This window comes from Ischnura elegans, chromosome 6 (genome assembly GCF_921293095.1).
Source record: "Ischnura elegans chromosome 6, ioIscEleg1.1, whole genome shotgun sequence".
In the NCBI taxonomy this organism is placed as follows: Eukaryota; Metazoa; Arthropoda; class Insecta; order Odonata; family Coenagrionidae; genus Ischnura; species Ischnura elegans.
This window is the reverse complement of record NC_060251.1, coordinates 12,820,314-12,836,389: the sequence shown is the minus strand read 5'-3', so window position 1 is coordinate 12,836,389 and position 16,076 is coordinate 12,820,314. Positions and strand designations below refer to the sequence as shown.

General features: G+C 37.5%; 1 long non-coding RNA gene across 1 annotated transcript; it reads left to right on the top strand.

The window, feature by feature from the left end:
• The first annotated feature begins 825 nt into the window (after positions 1-825).
• Positions 826-9,569, top strand: LOC124160122. Its single transcript, XR_006865081.1, has 3 exons — positions 826-934; positions 1,099-1,169; positions 9,283-9,569. It is a non-coding gene; the product is annotated as an uncharacterized LOC124160122 (long non-coding RNA).
• Positions 9,570-16,076: the final 6,507 nt, after the last annotated feature.

Here is a 16,076-nt window from a genome sequence, read left to right as displayed (position 1 = left end):
GCTTCGTACCTAATGATACTGTTTTCACATTTAAATTTTGCGCACTGTAAAGGGAATAAACAAAAACTAAACGCCTCGCGTTACGAGAAAATGTGTGAAAACTTGTGCGAACGCATGTACCGTGTAACCGCTCATTCATGCTCCTCGTTCACGCAAACGTCCATGAATTCAGGCATGCAAACAGACACGCATTCGTACATTAACCCGTACGGGTTAATGCACCGTGTAACCAGGCCTTTAGACACAGTAATCCATGTAAACCACTGAATCAAATGGCTGGACTTGTCGGACGACCTAGGTCAACTGTATACGACATAGTATATCGGTTCGGGAAGACCCAGAATGTTCCAAACATGACCCGAAGCGGATGTCCACGGCAATAGGGTGGTTTCCTATAATTTTTTTAATTGCCTAAATCGAAATATTGTTACTCCTGGAGTACGTATTTCACAGTTTTAGATTTTTAAATGGCCATACCAATTTTTCGCGATTAAATGCAAAGTGAAAAAATTTTCAAGCGCGCGAAAACGCGGTGGCTAAGTATGAATGCTGGGAAAAGCCCGTATAACGCCATTCTGGTTCCCGCTGTCGCCGTGCGAGGTGACCTTGATAGGTGATAGGATATGTGCGCAGCTACGATGCACGCTGCTTGAAGGTAGCAGAGTACCCTGCTAACAGGCAGCGCTTGGCTTAAATAAGGATTATGAATACCCTATCAAACGAAGGAAACTTTCCGACCTTAGGAAATTTTAATAGGGATTATTAAAAGATGTTTCCCTGATATCTATGCCTCATGCATGCCTTGGTAATCTCCATAGAGCATCTGGAGAGGGCGTTAGCTGAAAAAAGTGAAGCCAGCAGAAACCTGTTTACCCGATGCGCTTTTGTTCGTCCGCCATATCCCTTTACCTCGCTCGCTCGTTTTCCCATAAAGGTACGTGTTAAGAAAATCACCTAATTATCAGTATACCGAGGCTGCTGAAGCATTCTGAAGGTATGCTGATATTCTAGAATTCATCTTAATACTGGTATATTATTATCTCCGTTAAAAAGTGAGTATTCAACCTTGAAAACGACATATTTATTCAACCTTCGCAGATGGTTTGCTGCGCGGCTTACGGGTGCAGTAATTGCCCCGGTAAAAAGATACCTGGACTCACATTCCACCGGTAAGTTGCAAAATAGTCAATTATTAGTAATATCTATATCATTTGCTTGAAGTGCATGGTCAACCTTGTTAATTGTCTATGTATGTGCCGCGTGCAGCAGGTGGACTCATGTGCGGCAGTGTACTGGTTATTTGTTACTTATCCTTATCAGTGCTAAAATTGTATTATACTATGTTGAATTTTGTCATGAGTGATAATGCTTATCGTAATGAAGTAAAATATTTAAAAAAATATCCGTTCTTTTTCGGAACTCTTTTCATCCCTGCGTACCATCGCTGGTGAACATTTTTGTGTATTGACATAATGGCTCAAAAATTTTTGTGCCAATTCGCGGTACAAGTTGTGCGATGTGAGTGAATTTCGTGCTTCATTGAACACTTGGTGTTCAGATATTAGGTCTATTTAGAGCGGAGATACGCATGGCACTCTTAGCCACCGAAATTCGACATTAGTTAAAAATCATAACACATGTACAGGGATTTGTGGTTCTCAACCAAGCATTGGCAAATTAATGTTGTTTTATACAAATTGTGGAAATTAGATCTAAAATGCAAAATTGTTAAGTTATTATACTGGCCTTACAATAGGGAACTTGCATATATTTCAGATATAATCAATAGCCCCAAAATTATATAAAAATATATGTTTGCATACCTCGGTGAAAGTTTTTGCTTGTGGTGCTTTTAAGTCGATCATTTGGCGTGGCTAATCCAAACAGTGCATTGTTTTTTAGTTTATAGATCCAATCTCGCATTCCTATTTTAATGTAATTTTATGTAATGTAATGTTTATTTAAAGCAGCGGTTTCGTGATTGTTTGTAAAGAGTTTCGCTCCAGCCTTTCTAATTCCATTGATAAATTTCACGATGAGTTTTCGACCTCTTTGCATTTGCCGATCCTAACCTCTTGTGTTCGTTTGCAGCTGCCAGGTTTAAGAATTGATTACCAAATACTTTTACAGCTGATGTTACCAAATGTGGTGCAGAGGGAAGGTTGACAAGTTCCCAAGCGCACTACGCTAAATCTATTTCATTCGATGTGTTCATCGTTCGACATAGCGATGAACATCAGCAGGATTTACATTGTCTCTTGAAGCGAAAAAAATCATTCCTTAAGGAAAATCTCTTCCTCGTAAAAACAATAGCCACACCTCGCCTACCTATCTAATGGCAAAACGTCCTCCTCGGGAGGTGTGATCTTTCAGCGCAGACTCAGGTCAGTAAGGAAAGCTTGACGAGGTGCGACCATTACTAATTCATAACTCCCCTTGCATTCCAGATAAAGTTACAATTCTTTCACCAAAAATAATTTTATATTTTTATCCAAATTTCATACCCAGCATATATGGACCTTTATCATATGATACTACAATTAGTAGGCGACTGCTTCCCACCATACAAACATAGGACACTTAGGTCCAAAGACACCTAACAGTATTTAGCAACGTCGAAATTCAGCTAAAAACATAAAAATGTTTACCTTTATAAGAAATTAGGCATCAAAAACTTTCCATGCAGTTTTCAGAATGATGTTGAAAACTGTAAGCCGACAGTTGAATAAAAGAATCCACAAAAAAGGCCGCGAAATAGCAAGCGCCTTAAATAATGGAGCGGTAAAAATATTTGGGAAAATAAAAAATTCAAAATTCCTTTCGTACTCAAGATAAAGTTATAACTTTTTCACCAAAAAATACATGAATACAGTTTTTTTCAAATTTCATACGCAGCGTATATGGACCCATACAGGAAGATAAGATAGGTAGCAGGCGATTGATTTGTACCTTACGAAATTCCATATTTTGTGTCCAAAACATATGTAAACAAACATAACAACGTTCAAACTGAGTTGAAAGCATATTAAAGTTGACCAGTATGGTAAAAATGTACAATATACGTTTCCTGCAAGTTTCAAATTTATACTAAAAACGGTATGCCGGCAACTGGATTAGAAATACAATCTCGGAAAAGCCAAGTTACTAGCCGAAATGAGGGAAAAAATATTTATAACTCTTGTTATGAACGAAATCGACCAAAAACTAGAGATGGGGTTTTATATCCGCAGTTAAAAAATGGCTTATGCAATATGAGGAAGTAGAGTTTCTGCTAAGAAAGGTGTTATAAACGTTCTCAAATAAAGGTATATTGTATGTAATTCTTGTGCGTTATGAGAGAAAGTGTGTTATGTTAGTGTGTGTTAAGAAAAGTTATCCATGTGTAAATTACTGTAAATAGGGTGGTTTCCTATTATTTTTTTATTGCCTGAATCGAAAGATTATTACTCATGGAGTACGTATTTCACGCTTTTAGATTTTTAAATGGCGAAATCTATTTTTCGTGATTAAATGAAAAGTGAAAAATTTCAAGCGCGCAAAAACGCGACGCGTAAGTAGGAAAGTCCGTGCGACGCATTTCTGGTTCCCCCTCTCTCCTTGTGAAGTGACCTTGATCGAGGCTCTGAGCGCTGATAGGACACAGGATGCTAGCGGATAGCTGAGTACCTTGCTGAATGGTAGCGCTTGGCTTAAAAAAGGTTTATTAATACCTTATCAAACGAAGAAAACTTTCCGACCTTAGCCAGTTTTAATAGGTGATTATTAAGACATGTTTCCCTGAGATCTGTGCCTCATGCATGCATTGGTAACCGCAGACGATGTATAACTCCTATCCTCTCGTGTAGAAACTAGGTCCCTGTGACGTCACGCGGAGTGGAATCGCATGGGCGCCAATCTGGCCTTTTTCAAATGAGGATAAAATTTGACCCTTGCCATTCGTCTAAACCGGTATTTCAAAAACCAAATAATTTGTGTATTATGAATACACTAATGGTGGGTTACGAATCGCAATCAATGCCTATCGTTTTCTTTGATGAAGGAAACTACCCTATTCACATTCGAATGCAATTGTCAAGAAAACAAATCACTCAATTAAACGAAATAAATGTATTTTTATGTATGTTAGCACCAGTCATGTTCTCAATAGTGTAACATGGTAGCCCCAAAACCTTTCCACATAAGGGTACCTATATATTCCACAATTATTACAGGGTTTATTCTTCTCGACGTAATGTATTGAATATGAGTGGAATAAAACTCTATTATTCTAAAATATTGGCAACACTAAACGTAGCGACCATTTCTGCTTTATAATATATTATCAGGCTTGTGGAACGATCAAATTCAAAAATCTTTCTCCTTTATTTCCCTCTCCTTCGTTGATAGCGAGGCGATGACGGTTTTGAGGCGACGATCACGCAAGTTCAGGTTTTTTTACCCCTCTGAAACAAAGTGCCTGACGCGCAATGGGAGGTTTTCGCTTCAAAAACCAGTCTGCAATAAAATCTGCCGAGAGGATGAACCTCGCCAAGGAGCTCGAAAGAAAAACCTGTCTAGGCCCAACGTGAATGTGGACGTGGGTTACCTCAGTGCATTTCATCTGCTAATCTTAAATGGGATTGGGTTTTTTTCCTCCTGGAGTTTGACTCCAGCGTCGGTAGCTCATTCGCGTCCGCTTCTGCCCTATTCGGCACTTGGTGCAGCGAAGGCAGGCTTGCTTCATGTGTCCCAGTTATCACTTACCTGACCCCTTCAGTTAAGTGGGACTCGTGGGTGTTATTGAAAACGATCTTGGATGCAAGGGGAGGGAAGGAAGAAGCGAGAGAGAGAGAGAAGGCAGGGAACGTGAGCCTTGAAGCATAGAGTAAGTATATATATAAGTATACTTACTCTATGCTTGAAGTGAGCGAGGTAGGGAGTACGCGATATATCATGTATATTTTATTAAACATGTATTATTTATTAAATATCTGCGATATTTCGAGGTTTTATGATCGGGCTGTCTATAACCTTCTAATAGATCTGCATTGCTCGCGGTTTTTCAATGGAATAAGGTTCGAGACGTCAGAAGGGTGTTTAGCAGGGGGTGACAAGGCATCAGCTTTCAGCATGCAACATGATCCCTGGTCAGTCGTAGGTATGCGGTGTCATACTGTTGGACTAAGTCAGGTAATCTGTCGTAGACGTTAAATAGCGGAATTCTGGCAGGCAATGTTATGCATCACTTTAAGACGACAGCAACTTTTCTCAGCCAGATGGCAGTCTCCTGGGAATTTCAGGTACAGTTGGTTTTGAAAATATATAAATCACTTTACTCCGTCATGACATAGATGGAGGGTTTGAAGGAGAGTGGTGTTTAATTAGGGGTAGGGAGGTAGGAAGGGCGCATTTTGGTAGTTGGTGCTTGGGGTGTACGGGTGGTGCATATGTAGTCAGTTGCAAGCGCAGCCATTTCGTGCTTCATTGAACACTTGGTGTTCAGATATTAGGTCTATTTAGAGCGGAGATACGCATGGCACTCTTAGCCACCGAAATTCGACATTAGTTAAAAATCATAACACATGTACAGGGATTTGTGGTTCTCAACCAAGCATTGGCAAATTAATGTTGTTTTATACAAATTGTGGAAATTAGATCTAAAATGCAAAATTGTTAAGTTATTATACTGGCCTTACAATAGGGAACTTGCATATATTTCAGATATAATCAATAGCCCCAAAATTATATAAAAATATATGTTTGCATACCTCGGTGAAAGTTTTTTTATTATTTTATGACGTGGTTTGCGATATTTAATGCATCAAAGTTCACGAAAATTTTCAAATTCAAGTGAGAAGCGAAAACGCCCGATGATTGGCTGGTAGAAAAGTGACGTCATAGTTCAGTACGAGGCACGGCGGCACGGCCATAGTATAGGTTGCATAATTGAATACATGCGACGGCGTGGTTATGATTCATTTATTGAAGTGCAGACGTATCGGAGTTGTTCATTGTAACTTCAGGGCTATTATGTGATCTATTTCTCCTCCATTGAAAGCGATAGATTGCGTAAAGATGAAGGCATATGGTTATTCTTACGCTGTTCCTAGCAAGCTTCCTGTTACTGATTCCATCATGATAATAGGGTATTTTAGTGAAACTGTAGACTTCGTCGGCTCGGAAAGTCGATGCCGAGAAATGGAAAGGTAGCTGATGTGCATCTGTAATGTTTTATAGTTCATAACAAAGTGAGACTTGCGTATAATATTGGCGAAAGCGTATACTCATGTGAAATGTGTATTCTTTTGGCAGTCCGGTAGAGTCTTATGGTGAACTTATTTCCACCTCGAAGCTGTCGATGATACTTTCAACTTAAAAATACCTTGCCTGGAGGGCGACAGGAAGCTCTGAGGAAGCCAGACTATCAATGTTTCAATTAAGTAGCGATAATATAGACGAACTTCCAACACAATCTACCATCTTGTGACTAAAAACCCCGAAGCCACTTCCTATTCTGCAGAAAGAATCGGTCAATCGCACTTCGATCAATATAATAAACACAACGTCTTCAGGTGTTAATAAGTTACTTTTGAAATGAAATACTTCCTAAATTAGCATTAAAATGTGCATGTTTTCCAAACAGAGTCTTTAATACATTTTGGGAGCTTTTCTCACGATATATCTGAAACCTACTCTAAAGGCGAGCTCATCGTCATTGCGATCGGTTGTAACTTAAAAATTCCGTATCGGAAATCCTAGAGGGATGACTTTCGACGATGACCGTGATCACCTGCACTCTCACTATCACTGGAACCCGTGGTGAAAATATCATCCCAATCCAATTTCTATTTGGTTTTAACCGGGGAAAGAGCAACATAAAACTGCGCATTCTTTGGGCAACTTTGGGTTTGACTTTCCCTCAAACACACCATTTCCCCTGTGGTGTACATCAGTCCTATCTTTATACGATGGCCTGACAACCTTTAAATGGATCCTTGGTTTATCCTGACAACCAACTAAATGGAAATTGGTGATCCACACATGTCCATTCTTATCTCCATAGTTTCCAAATCAAAGGCAGCGGAACATTCCTCTTGTGACTCAACTTTTTTTTTGAAAAGCAAGCAACGGCGTAGAATAAAATCAAAGAATGCTGCGATTCATTTTTTGTGACCACCTCTGGATTCCATTCTTTTTCCATCTACAACTTCCTTTATCTTTCGGGGTAAACCATGGGACAAGATAATTTTTAAATATTTTCATTAATTTATAACAAAATATAAGTTCGAAAAATACCCAAAAGCCATTTTATTAATCCGCACTGATGAGTGTAAATTAATGTGGAAGATGAATGCTGTAAACGTAGTAGTTTTCCTTAGTTTGAGTTGCAAAGTTCATGAAGTTGACAAAACGGCTAATTTTTCATTGCGCGGAGTCATTTATTGCACTGACTTGGTCTACATTTTTCAATTTTTTTGTAATAAAATAAATCAGAATTTAGGATAAAATTTCCTTTAAAATGACGTATAGTTCATTATTATAGCATGTAGTGAAGCCAGGATATAAATTTGCAAAGTACAGCGGCACATCATTTTGACACCGACAGTAGAAGAAAACGCTGTCTTCTTGGCTGGCACTCGAATGCATGAGGATCAACGTTGCTCTATATTTTCATATTTCCTCCCTTGATTTTAAACATCATGGAATTTTCTATGTCCTTCCGTAAATGAAATTTGACAAGTGCCTTAATAATTTGAGTCCATCGTAACGATCGTAACCATCGAGAAACACCTATCTCGATTTTTGTTCGGAAGTTGAGTTTTTATTCTACGGCGGCCGAATTATCGAATAATCTATGTTTCAAGTTATTCATTCAATGAAATATGGAAATATTATTAATATTAAAGTTATCTTCGCTCAAATAGCACACGGGTTTATCATTCCGTTTATCATACTCTTATTTTTCCGAAACGCTCATCCCGACAGACGGCATGCATCGAGGCTTTTCTTCTAATTTCCTCCGTGGGAATGCAGACGAAATTTTTTTCTGGGGTGTTATTGCACAGAGGAACAATGCACCACTTGTATGTTTTCCTTATTTCACCCATGTTCTCCTTTAAACGCAACGTGGCTCTTCCAAACCTGCAGTTACTGGGCTTGGATCTTGGACTCGTACTGAACTATGACGTCACAGCCAAAGATTAGTGGGGGCGGTATTTTTTAGCCCGCGAAACTCGGGCGACTTTTGGGAGTCATTTTCTAGGGTATAAACTGAATTTTAAGCGGAAAAAAGTATATTGCTGTACTAAGTGTTTACTGTAGTATATCAGCATACTGTTTATAAAAAGTATGCAATTTCCCTATTGCGTCTCATGTTTTGAAAGGAATGCTTAGCAATATTTCAATTATCGACCGAAAAGTTATTATGATCATTAGCGATGACCAGTAACAGCACTTACTCGGCAAAAAAGGAACACGAACTTCTTCCTCTGTTGATGGGTTGATATACACCTTAATTGATCTTATTTAGAAATAAAATGCTCAGTCATAAAAATATTGTTGTAAAAAGCATACGTTGATATGTATTAATGAACCACTTTACATGCCCAGAATGTGTTTTTTCTTGTTTCATAGCCCATTCATGTCACCTAAACTCTTAGAAAGTGGAGGGAACATGTTCTAATTAGTTTTTGCTGAGTTACAGCTGCACCATACATACATACTGCTACATGTGCACCATAATGTCAAGTTACTCAAATACTAGCTTGCAAAAATTCAATTTCATTACTTTCATTGTTTTGGCATTAAAGGGTGACAAAAATATTGCCAATTTTAGACAACATCAAATGGAATAGGATTATTTTGTATATGTGTAGTAAATTGTTCCCAATTTGATAAGGACCAACTCTGTTTACTACCAGTGTGGAAGTGCGGTGGCCTAGTGGATAGACCATTGGGCTACTGCTAGAAGCGTGACACCTTTTGACACATCCAACAGAAATTCTTGAATTTTGTGGTGGTCAAAGAAAGTAATCAGCCCTCCTATCCTGAATAGCTTCCATTCAATCACTTGTTTAATTAGCGACGAACTTCAAACGAACTCGAAATTTAAATTTCTCATTCATTGTTCTCCTGATGAAGTAGAAACTTAAGTGATAGCATTTTTCATAAACATCTAGAGGTTTATCTTGATTGGTGATGCTAAGCATTTGATATATCACACAGATTATGCCCATTGAAATTGTCAAATAATTCCTATTTAGGTGTAATATAGGTAAAGAATTTATACATTTTTAATTGCAGGTTCAGCTAATCCAGTAGCCGATGTAATTGAGGTTGTATGAACGTACAAAAATTGGAAATGATCCCGGAGGTGTGGCGGCCTTCATCATGTATTCATAATGCTCTTGCCAATCTGAATACATCTTAATAGAATGTTACATCATGTCTGCCTGAGATTTATTGTTAATTTGGTTTCTTTGCATTAATTGTATAAATAATCAGTTTCAATAGCATTGTTTAATCATTCTGGAAATCTGAAGATGTAACATTTGATGGATGTGTACATTATATAAGTTGAAAAATGGGAATTGTTTTCTTTTTTAATACCTCCTTCAACGATTCCATTTAACACAGCTGTTACCCACTGTGCATGTTCGCCTGATTTTGGGGAAGGAAAATAATATCTGAATTGTCAGCACTTGAAATTCATCAGACCCATTCTCAATTTCTTAAGACAGTATTGTTTTCATGGCAGTTTACTCGGAATTGTAAGCGAAATCTCTTTCGAGCTTGTCTCATAGATGATATTTTACTTTCCTAATGCTCAAAATTTTCCTTTGATGAGGAAGCCCTTTTGATTAAATGGCCATGAGGTTATTAACAGTAGTTTCGGAAATGATTTACACTGTGTAACACTTAGATATTGAAGTTACATATCCGAAAAAAAATGTCCGGCGATAAGAATCGAAGCTTGACTTCGCTGTGTTTAAAATTTTCTCATCAATACTTTTTGTAGAGAATTCATAAGTAATGGTAGGCATGATTCCCGATTGTTTTAAGTCTTGCTAAACCATATTATTTTCCTTGAATCACGATTTATGTATATTTTTGACGGATTATTAGCCAAATAAAATCTTGTAGTGCACGCAATAGCAATTAAACGTGATTATTATCGTAGCATTCAGTGTCCTCCCATTCCTCTCTCGTCCATTTATCCTTTTTTATTTACTTTCATAATTGAATTTGGTTTAAAACATTCTATTGTAAATATCAGAAGTTATATACTTTAAGGGTTCACATGCATTCGTCAGATATTTTTCAGCTTACGGCCGAAAATTAGTTGCTATTGTCGCAAGTGACTTTACTTGTCGTGCGTCATATTTTTAATTTGCCGCACCGTGGTTGAATCGTCTATTTCATCCAAAAGATGCATTTTTTTCCGGTTTTATATTCAACAAAAAATCTTCGCTCATCGGTGGGGACGACTTTTTCCGGCTGTCAGTAGGGAAAATATTGAGTTTCCTTTGACGAATATCCCATAAGGAACCATGTATTTCTGCTTCACCCGAGGTAAAGGAATATGGCGGACGGGCTGAAGTGCCACGCCCCCCTGGCTTCACTTTCCCACCGTGGGAGGGGTAGCTAACGCCCTCTCCAGATGCTCTATGGTAATCTCAGACGGTGTAAAACTCCTATCTACTCGTATAGAAACTAGGCCCCTGTGACGTCACGTGGAGTGGCATGGCATGGGTGCCAATCTGGCCTCTTTCAAATGAGGTTAAAAAAGTGACCTTTAACATTCCTCTAAACTGATATTTCTAAAACCAAATAATTATTATATTATGATGAAGGAAACTACCCTATTGACTGTCAGTGACATCCGATTCATCGTGCGGGAGATCAAGAAGGACCCAAAAAAACTTGCGCTCCCAAGGTAACTACTGATCAACAGAAGTGTTGTTTTGCACGTACATACAGGTACCGTCCGGAGTGTGTGGAAGCAAAACTATTTCCACTCACCATTTACAAGGAGGATGCCCCGTATCAGCGTGGTCAATCGCATGAGGCAGGCTTATTTCTCGCGGGAATATCAATTATGAGCCTTTAGAGTAGTGGGATAGCGTGATTTTCACTGACGAGAGCAAGTACAACATATTCTGATCCGATGGTCATCAAATGATGTGGCGTCGGAACAATACTTAACTTGATCGCAAGAACTTGAAAGCAAGACTGAAACATGGTGTGGGTTCTTTGATGGTGTAGGAGGCGTGGGCTTGTATAAAGTGGTTGCAATTTATGGAAGGGATAGTGGACAACAAGATTTGTGTAGTCATACTTAAGCAAAATTTTTAAGTACTACTGAAATTAGTGCTATGTACTTCAAGCAAAAAATTTTTTAAGTTAATACTGAAAATATCGGACTGAGAAACAGGACAAGGATTCGAAAAACACGGCAAAAAAGACAAAGCTATTGAATCATGTTTGGCATATTTAAACTGTCGAACACCCTTCCACCATCACCAGACCTCAAGTCGATAGCGCATCTGTGGAGTATTCTGGAGACAAAAATTAGGGGAAGGCATATATCAAACAAGAATGACTGCAAGACTCCTGTGCCAGAAGAATTAATGGACGAAACACCCACCCTATTTTCACATCAAAATTGGTCGATTCAATGCCAAATCGCCTTTAGGTAGTCCTGAAAACCAGAAGGAATGCCAAAAAATACTAAGTATTGCGTATAATATATTACTTATGACTTCATTTAGCATGAAAAACTCAGGTGTGCGAATACTTTTAGTGCGAAAATTTTTAAGTTATTTTTCTATTTTGTTAAAAGTTTCGATAGTTTATTATTTCTTGCTGTGGCTGCAGTGTATGTATAAATAAAGGCTGTCCTGAGTACACGCTGAGAATCATTTGAAGCAAGAAACATAAGCGCAACACAAAGAAAATTACAATTTTAGCCAGAAAAAAGAGCTGTCCAAATACTTTTAGCACTCAGTGTACAAATTGACTGACATGATAGCCATGCGGAGATTAGGAAATACATTTTCGTCGAAAACTTGCGAGAAGGACAATGCTTAAGCACAGATGATCAAGCAAAATATACGACTTCATTAAAATCAGAAAAGTTAGAATCAGAATCCCTTGAGAAAGCGACCAGCATAGGTCGGGAAACGTTGGGGCCACCCAAGAATTGACGCGGCGACATAGCCCAAAAGTTTTTATTCAACAGAATACATGTACTAATATTAACGAATTATAAGCAGAACAGATAACATTATGCAACAAATTGCAATGTCAGAAAACATTTGTTGATAATTTATGTGTTATTTGCACATCATTTGAGAGCTATAGCGATTCTCGAAATATATATCATCGGATGAAGTTATTGCACGTAAGCTTTTGACCAACCACTCGATCGATGTGGCTTCCCCGCTGAACTCTTCACTTGCCTGACCTCGCTCCTTGTGACTTCCTCTTCTCTCTCTCTCTCTCTCTCAGAAATAGAAACACGGCTGAAAGGAAGAAGATTTGAGGTGACTCCACATGTCGAGGCAAATGCGACGAGGGAACTGAATGACATGGCAATAGAAGCGATCCAGTGCTGTTACCAGGAGTTGAAGGACCTTCGCGTCGTTAGGATAAGTGTGTTCTCGTATCTGAATAATTTCCATTTCAAGAATAAGTCGATATTGGAACTCATTACCAGATAATGTAAGACGCGAATGAAGAATACACAAAAGAAAAGTATTTAAAATTACCATTTAAAATATTCTGAGTATGGTAGATTTTATAAGAATTATACCAATACCTGTTGTGCAGAGCAATTTCTCTTACTTTAAGTGCATTTGTAATCGTAACAGTAATCGTTTGTATTTTGTTAATTTTTTTTTATTCAGTTGTGTTTATTTTTTTTCTTAACGTATTGTTGAAGTTGTTGATTGATATCTTCCTTTAAGAAGGAAGTTATCCATCCATCTTGTTTCTTATTAATTATTATTATTAAAATTGATCAATTTGAATACCCTATCGTCTCAGTAAACATATGAAAATCAAGAATACTACACTTTTCGTCTCATGTCAGACAAATGTGCCAGCCCTTTCGTTACAGAAATTAATTTGTTACAGCAAATAGAGCCATTATTAAAAAACATGGCAGTCGTGGGACTGCCGTATAAGGAAGTGAAAACTTTTTATGTTCAAAAATTGAGGACGATGATCGACGAATTATTTATTTTAAAAGTAATATTTTAATTAAAAATTATATTGAACTAATTATTTTTACTAATTTGAAAATTGTTACAATTACTATTTATACAGGTATTATACACTAACTAAAAATGTACAAGAAGGCCATGTTACTAAATGAACGGAATGTAATTATCTATTTTCAGTATAACAATATCTGAGTTCTCATCTTCATCAGTAATTTCAGTTAATCTTGTATTGCTGTCATTGTCTTTATTTGTACATTCTAAAACTGATTATATAGGCTTAAGGTAACTGAAGTAAGGAACAAACAATTTTGACTCGAATCCATCCAAATGTCTTGTAAAAACAGCATCCATTTTAGTTTTTTATCTTGTGGTGCTTTTAAGTCGATCATTTGGCGTGGCTAATCCAAACAGTGCATTGTTTTTTAGTTTATAGATCCAATCTCGCATTCCTATTTTAATGTAATTTTATGTAATGTAATGTTTATTTAAAGCAGCGGTTTCGTGATTGTTTGTAAAGAGTTTCGCTCCAGCCTTTCTAATTCCATTGATAAATTTCACGATGAGTTTTCGACCTCTTTGCATTTGCCGATCCTAACCTCTTGTGTTCGTTTGCAGCTGCCAGGTTTAAGAATTGATTACCAAATACTTTTACAGCTGATGTTACCAAATGTGGTGCAGAGGGAAGGTTGACAAGTTCCCAAGCGCACTACGCTAAATCTATTTCATTCGATGTGTTCATCGTTCGACATAGCGATGAACATCAGCAGGATTTACATTGTCTCTTGAAGCGAAAAAAATCATTCCTTAAGGAAAATCTCTTCCTCGTAAAAACAATAGCCACACCTCGCCTACCTATCTAATGGCAAAACGTCCTCCTCGGGAGGTGTGATCTTTCAGCGCAGACTCAGGTCAGTAAGGAAAGCTTGACGAGGTGCGACCATTACTAATTCATAACTCCCCTTGCATTCCAGATAAAGTTACAATTCTTTCACCAAAAATAATTTTATATTTTTATCCAAATTTCATACCCAGCATATATGGACCTTTATCATATGATACTACAATTAGTAGGCGACTGCTTCCCACCATACAAACATAGGACACTTAGGTCCAAAGACACCTAACAGTATTTAGCAACGTCGAAATTCAGCTAAAAACATAAAAATGTTTACCTTTATAAGAAATTAGGCATCAAAAACTTTCCATGCAGTTTTCAGAATGATGTTGAAAACTGTAAGCCGACAGTTGAATAAAAGAATCCACAAAAAAGGCCGCGAAATAGCAAGCGCCTTAAATAATGGAGCGGTAAAAATATTTGGGAAAATAAAAAATTCAAAATTCCTTTCGTACTCAAGATAAAGTTATAACTTTTTCACCAAAAAATACATGAATACAGTTTTTTTCAAATTTCATACGCAGCGTATATGGACCCATACAGGAAGATAAGATAGGTAGCAGGCGATTGATTTGTACCTTACGAAATTCCATATTTTGTGTCCAAAACATATGTAAACAAACATAACAACGTTCAAACTGAGTTGAAAGCATATTAAAGTTGACCAGTATGGTAAAAATGTACAATATACGTTTCCTGCAAGTTTCAAATTTATACTAAAAACGGTATGCCGGCAACTGGATTAGAAATACAATCTCGGAAAAGCCAAGTTACTAGCCGAAATGAGGGAAAAAATATTTATAACTCTTGTTATGAACGAAATCGACCAAAAACTAGAGATGGGGTTTTATATCCGCAGTTAAAAAATGGCTTATGCAATATGAGGAAGTAGAGTTTCTGCTAAGAAAGGTGTTATAAACGTTCTCAAATAAAGGTATATTGTATGTAATTCTTGTGCGTTATGAGAGAAAGTGTGTTATGTTAGTGTGTGTTAAGAAAAGTTATCCATGTGTAAATTACTGTAAATAGGGTGGTTTCCTATTATTTTTTTATTGCCTGAATCGAAAGATTATTACTCATGGAGTACGTATTTCACGCTTTTAGATTTTTAAATGGCGAAATCTATTTTTCGTGATTAAATGAAAAGTGAAAAATTTCAAGCGCGCAAAAACGCGACGCGTAAGTAGGAAAGTCCGTGCGACGCATTTCTGGTTCCCCCTCTCTCCTTGTGAAGTGACCTTGATCGAGGCTCTGAGCGCTGATAGGACACAGGATGCTAGCGGATAGCTGAGTACCTTGCTGAATGGTAGCGCTTGGCTTAAAAAAGGTTTATTAATACCTTATCAAACGAAGAAAACTTTCCGACCTTAGCCAGTTTTAATAGGTGATTATTAAGACATGTTTCCCTGAGATCTGTGCCTCATGCATGCATTGGTAACCGCAGACGATGTATAACTCCTATCCTCTCGTGTAGAAACTAGGTCCCTGTGACGTCACGCGGAGTGGAATCGCATGGGCGCCAATCTGGCCTTTTTCAAATGAGGATAAAATTTGACCCTTGCCATTCGTCTAAACCGGTATTTCAAAAACCAAATAATTTGTGTATTATGAATACACTAATGGTGGGTTACGAATCGCAATCAATGCCTATCGTTTTCTTTGATGAAGGAAACTACCCTATTCACATTCGAATGCAATTGTCAAGAAAACAAATCACTCAATTAAACGAAATAAATGTATTTTTATGTATGTTAGCACCAGTCATGTTCTCAATAGTGTAACATGGTAGCCCCAAAACCTTTCCACATAAGGGTACCTATATATTCCACAATTATTACAGGGTTTATTCTTCTCGACGTAATGTATTGAATATGAGTGGAATAAAACTCTATTATTCTAAAATATTGGCAACACTAAACGTAGCGACCATTTCTGCTTTATAATATATTATCAGGCTTGTGGAACGATCAAATTCA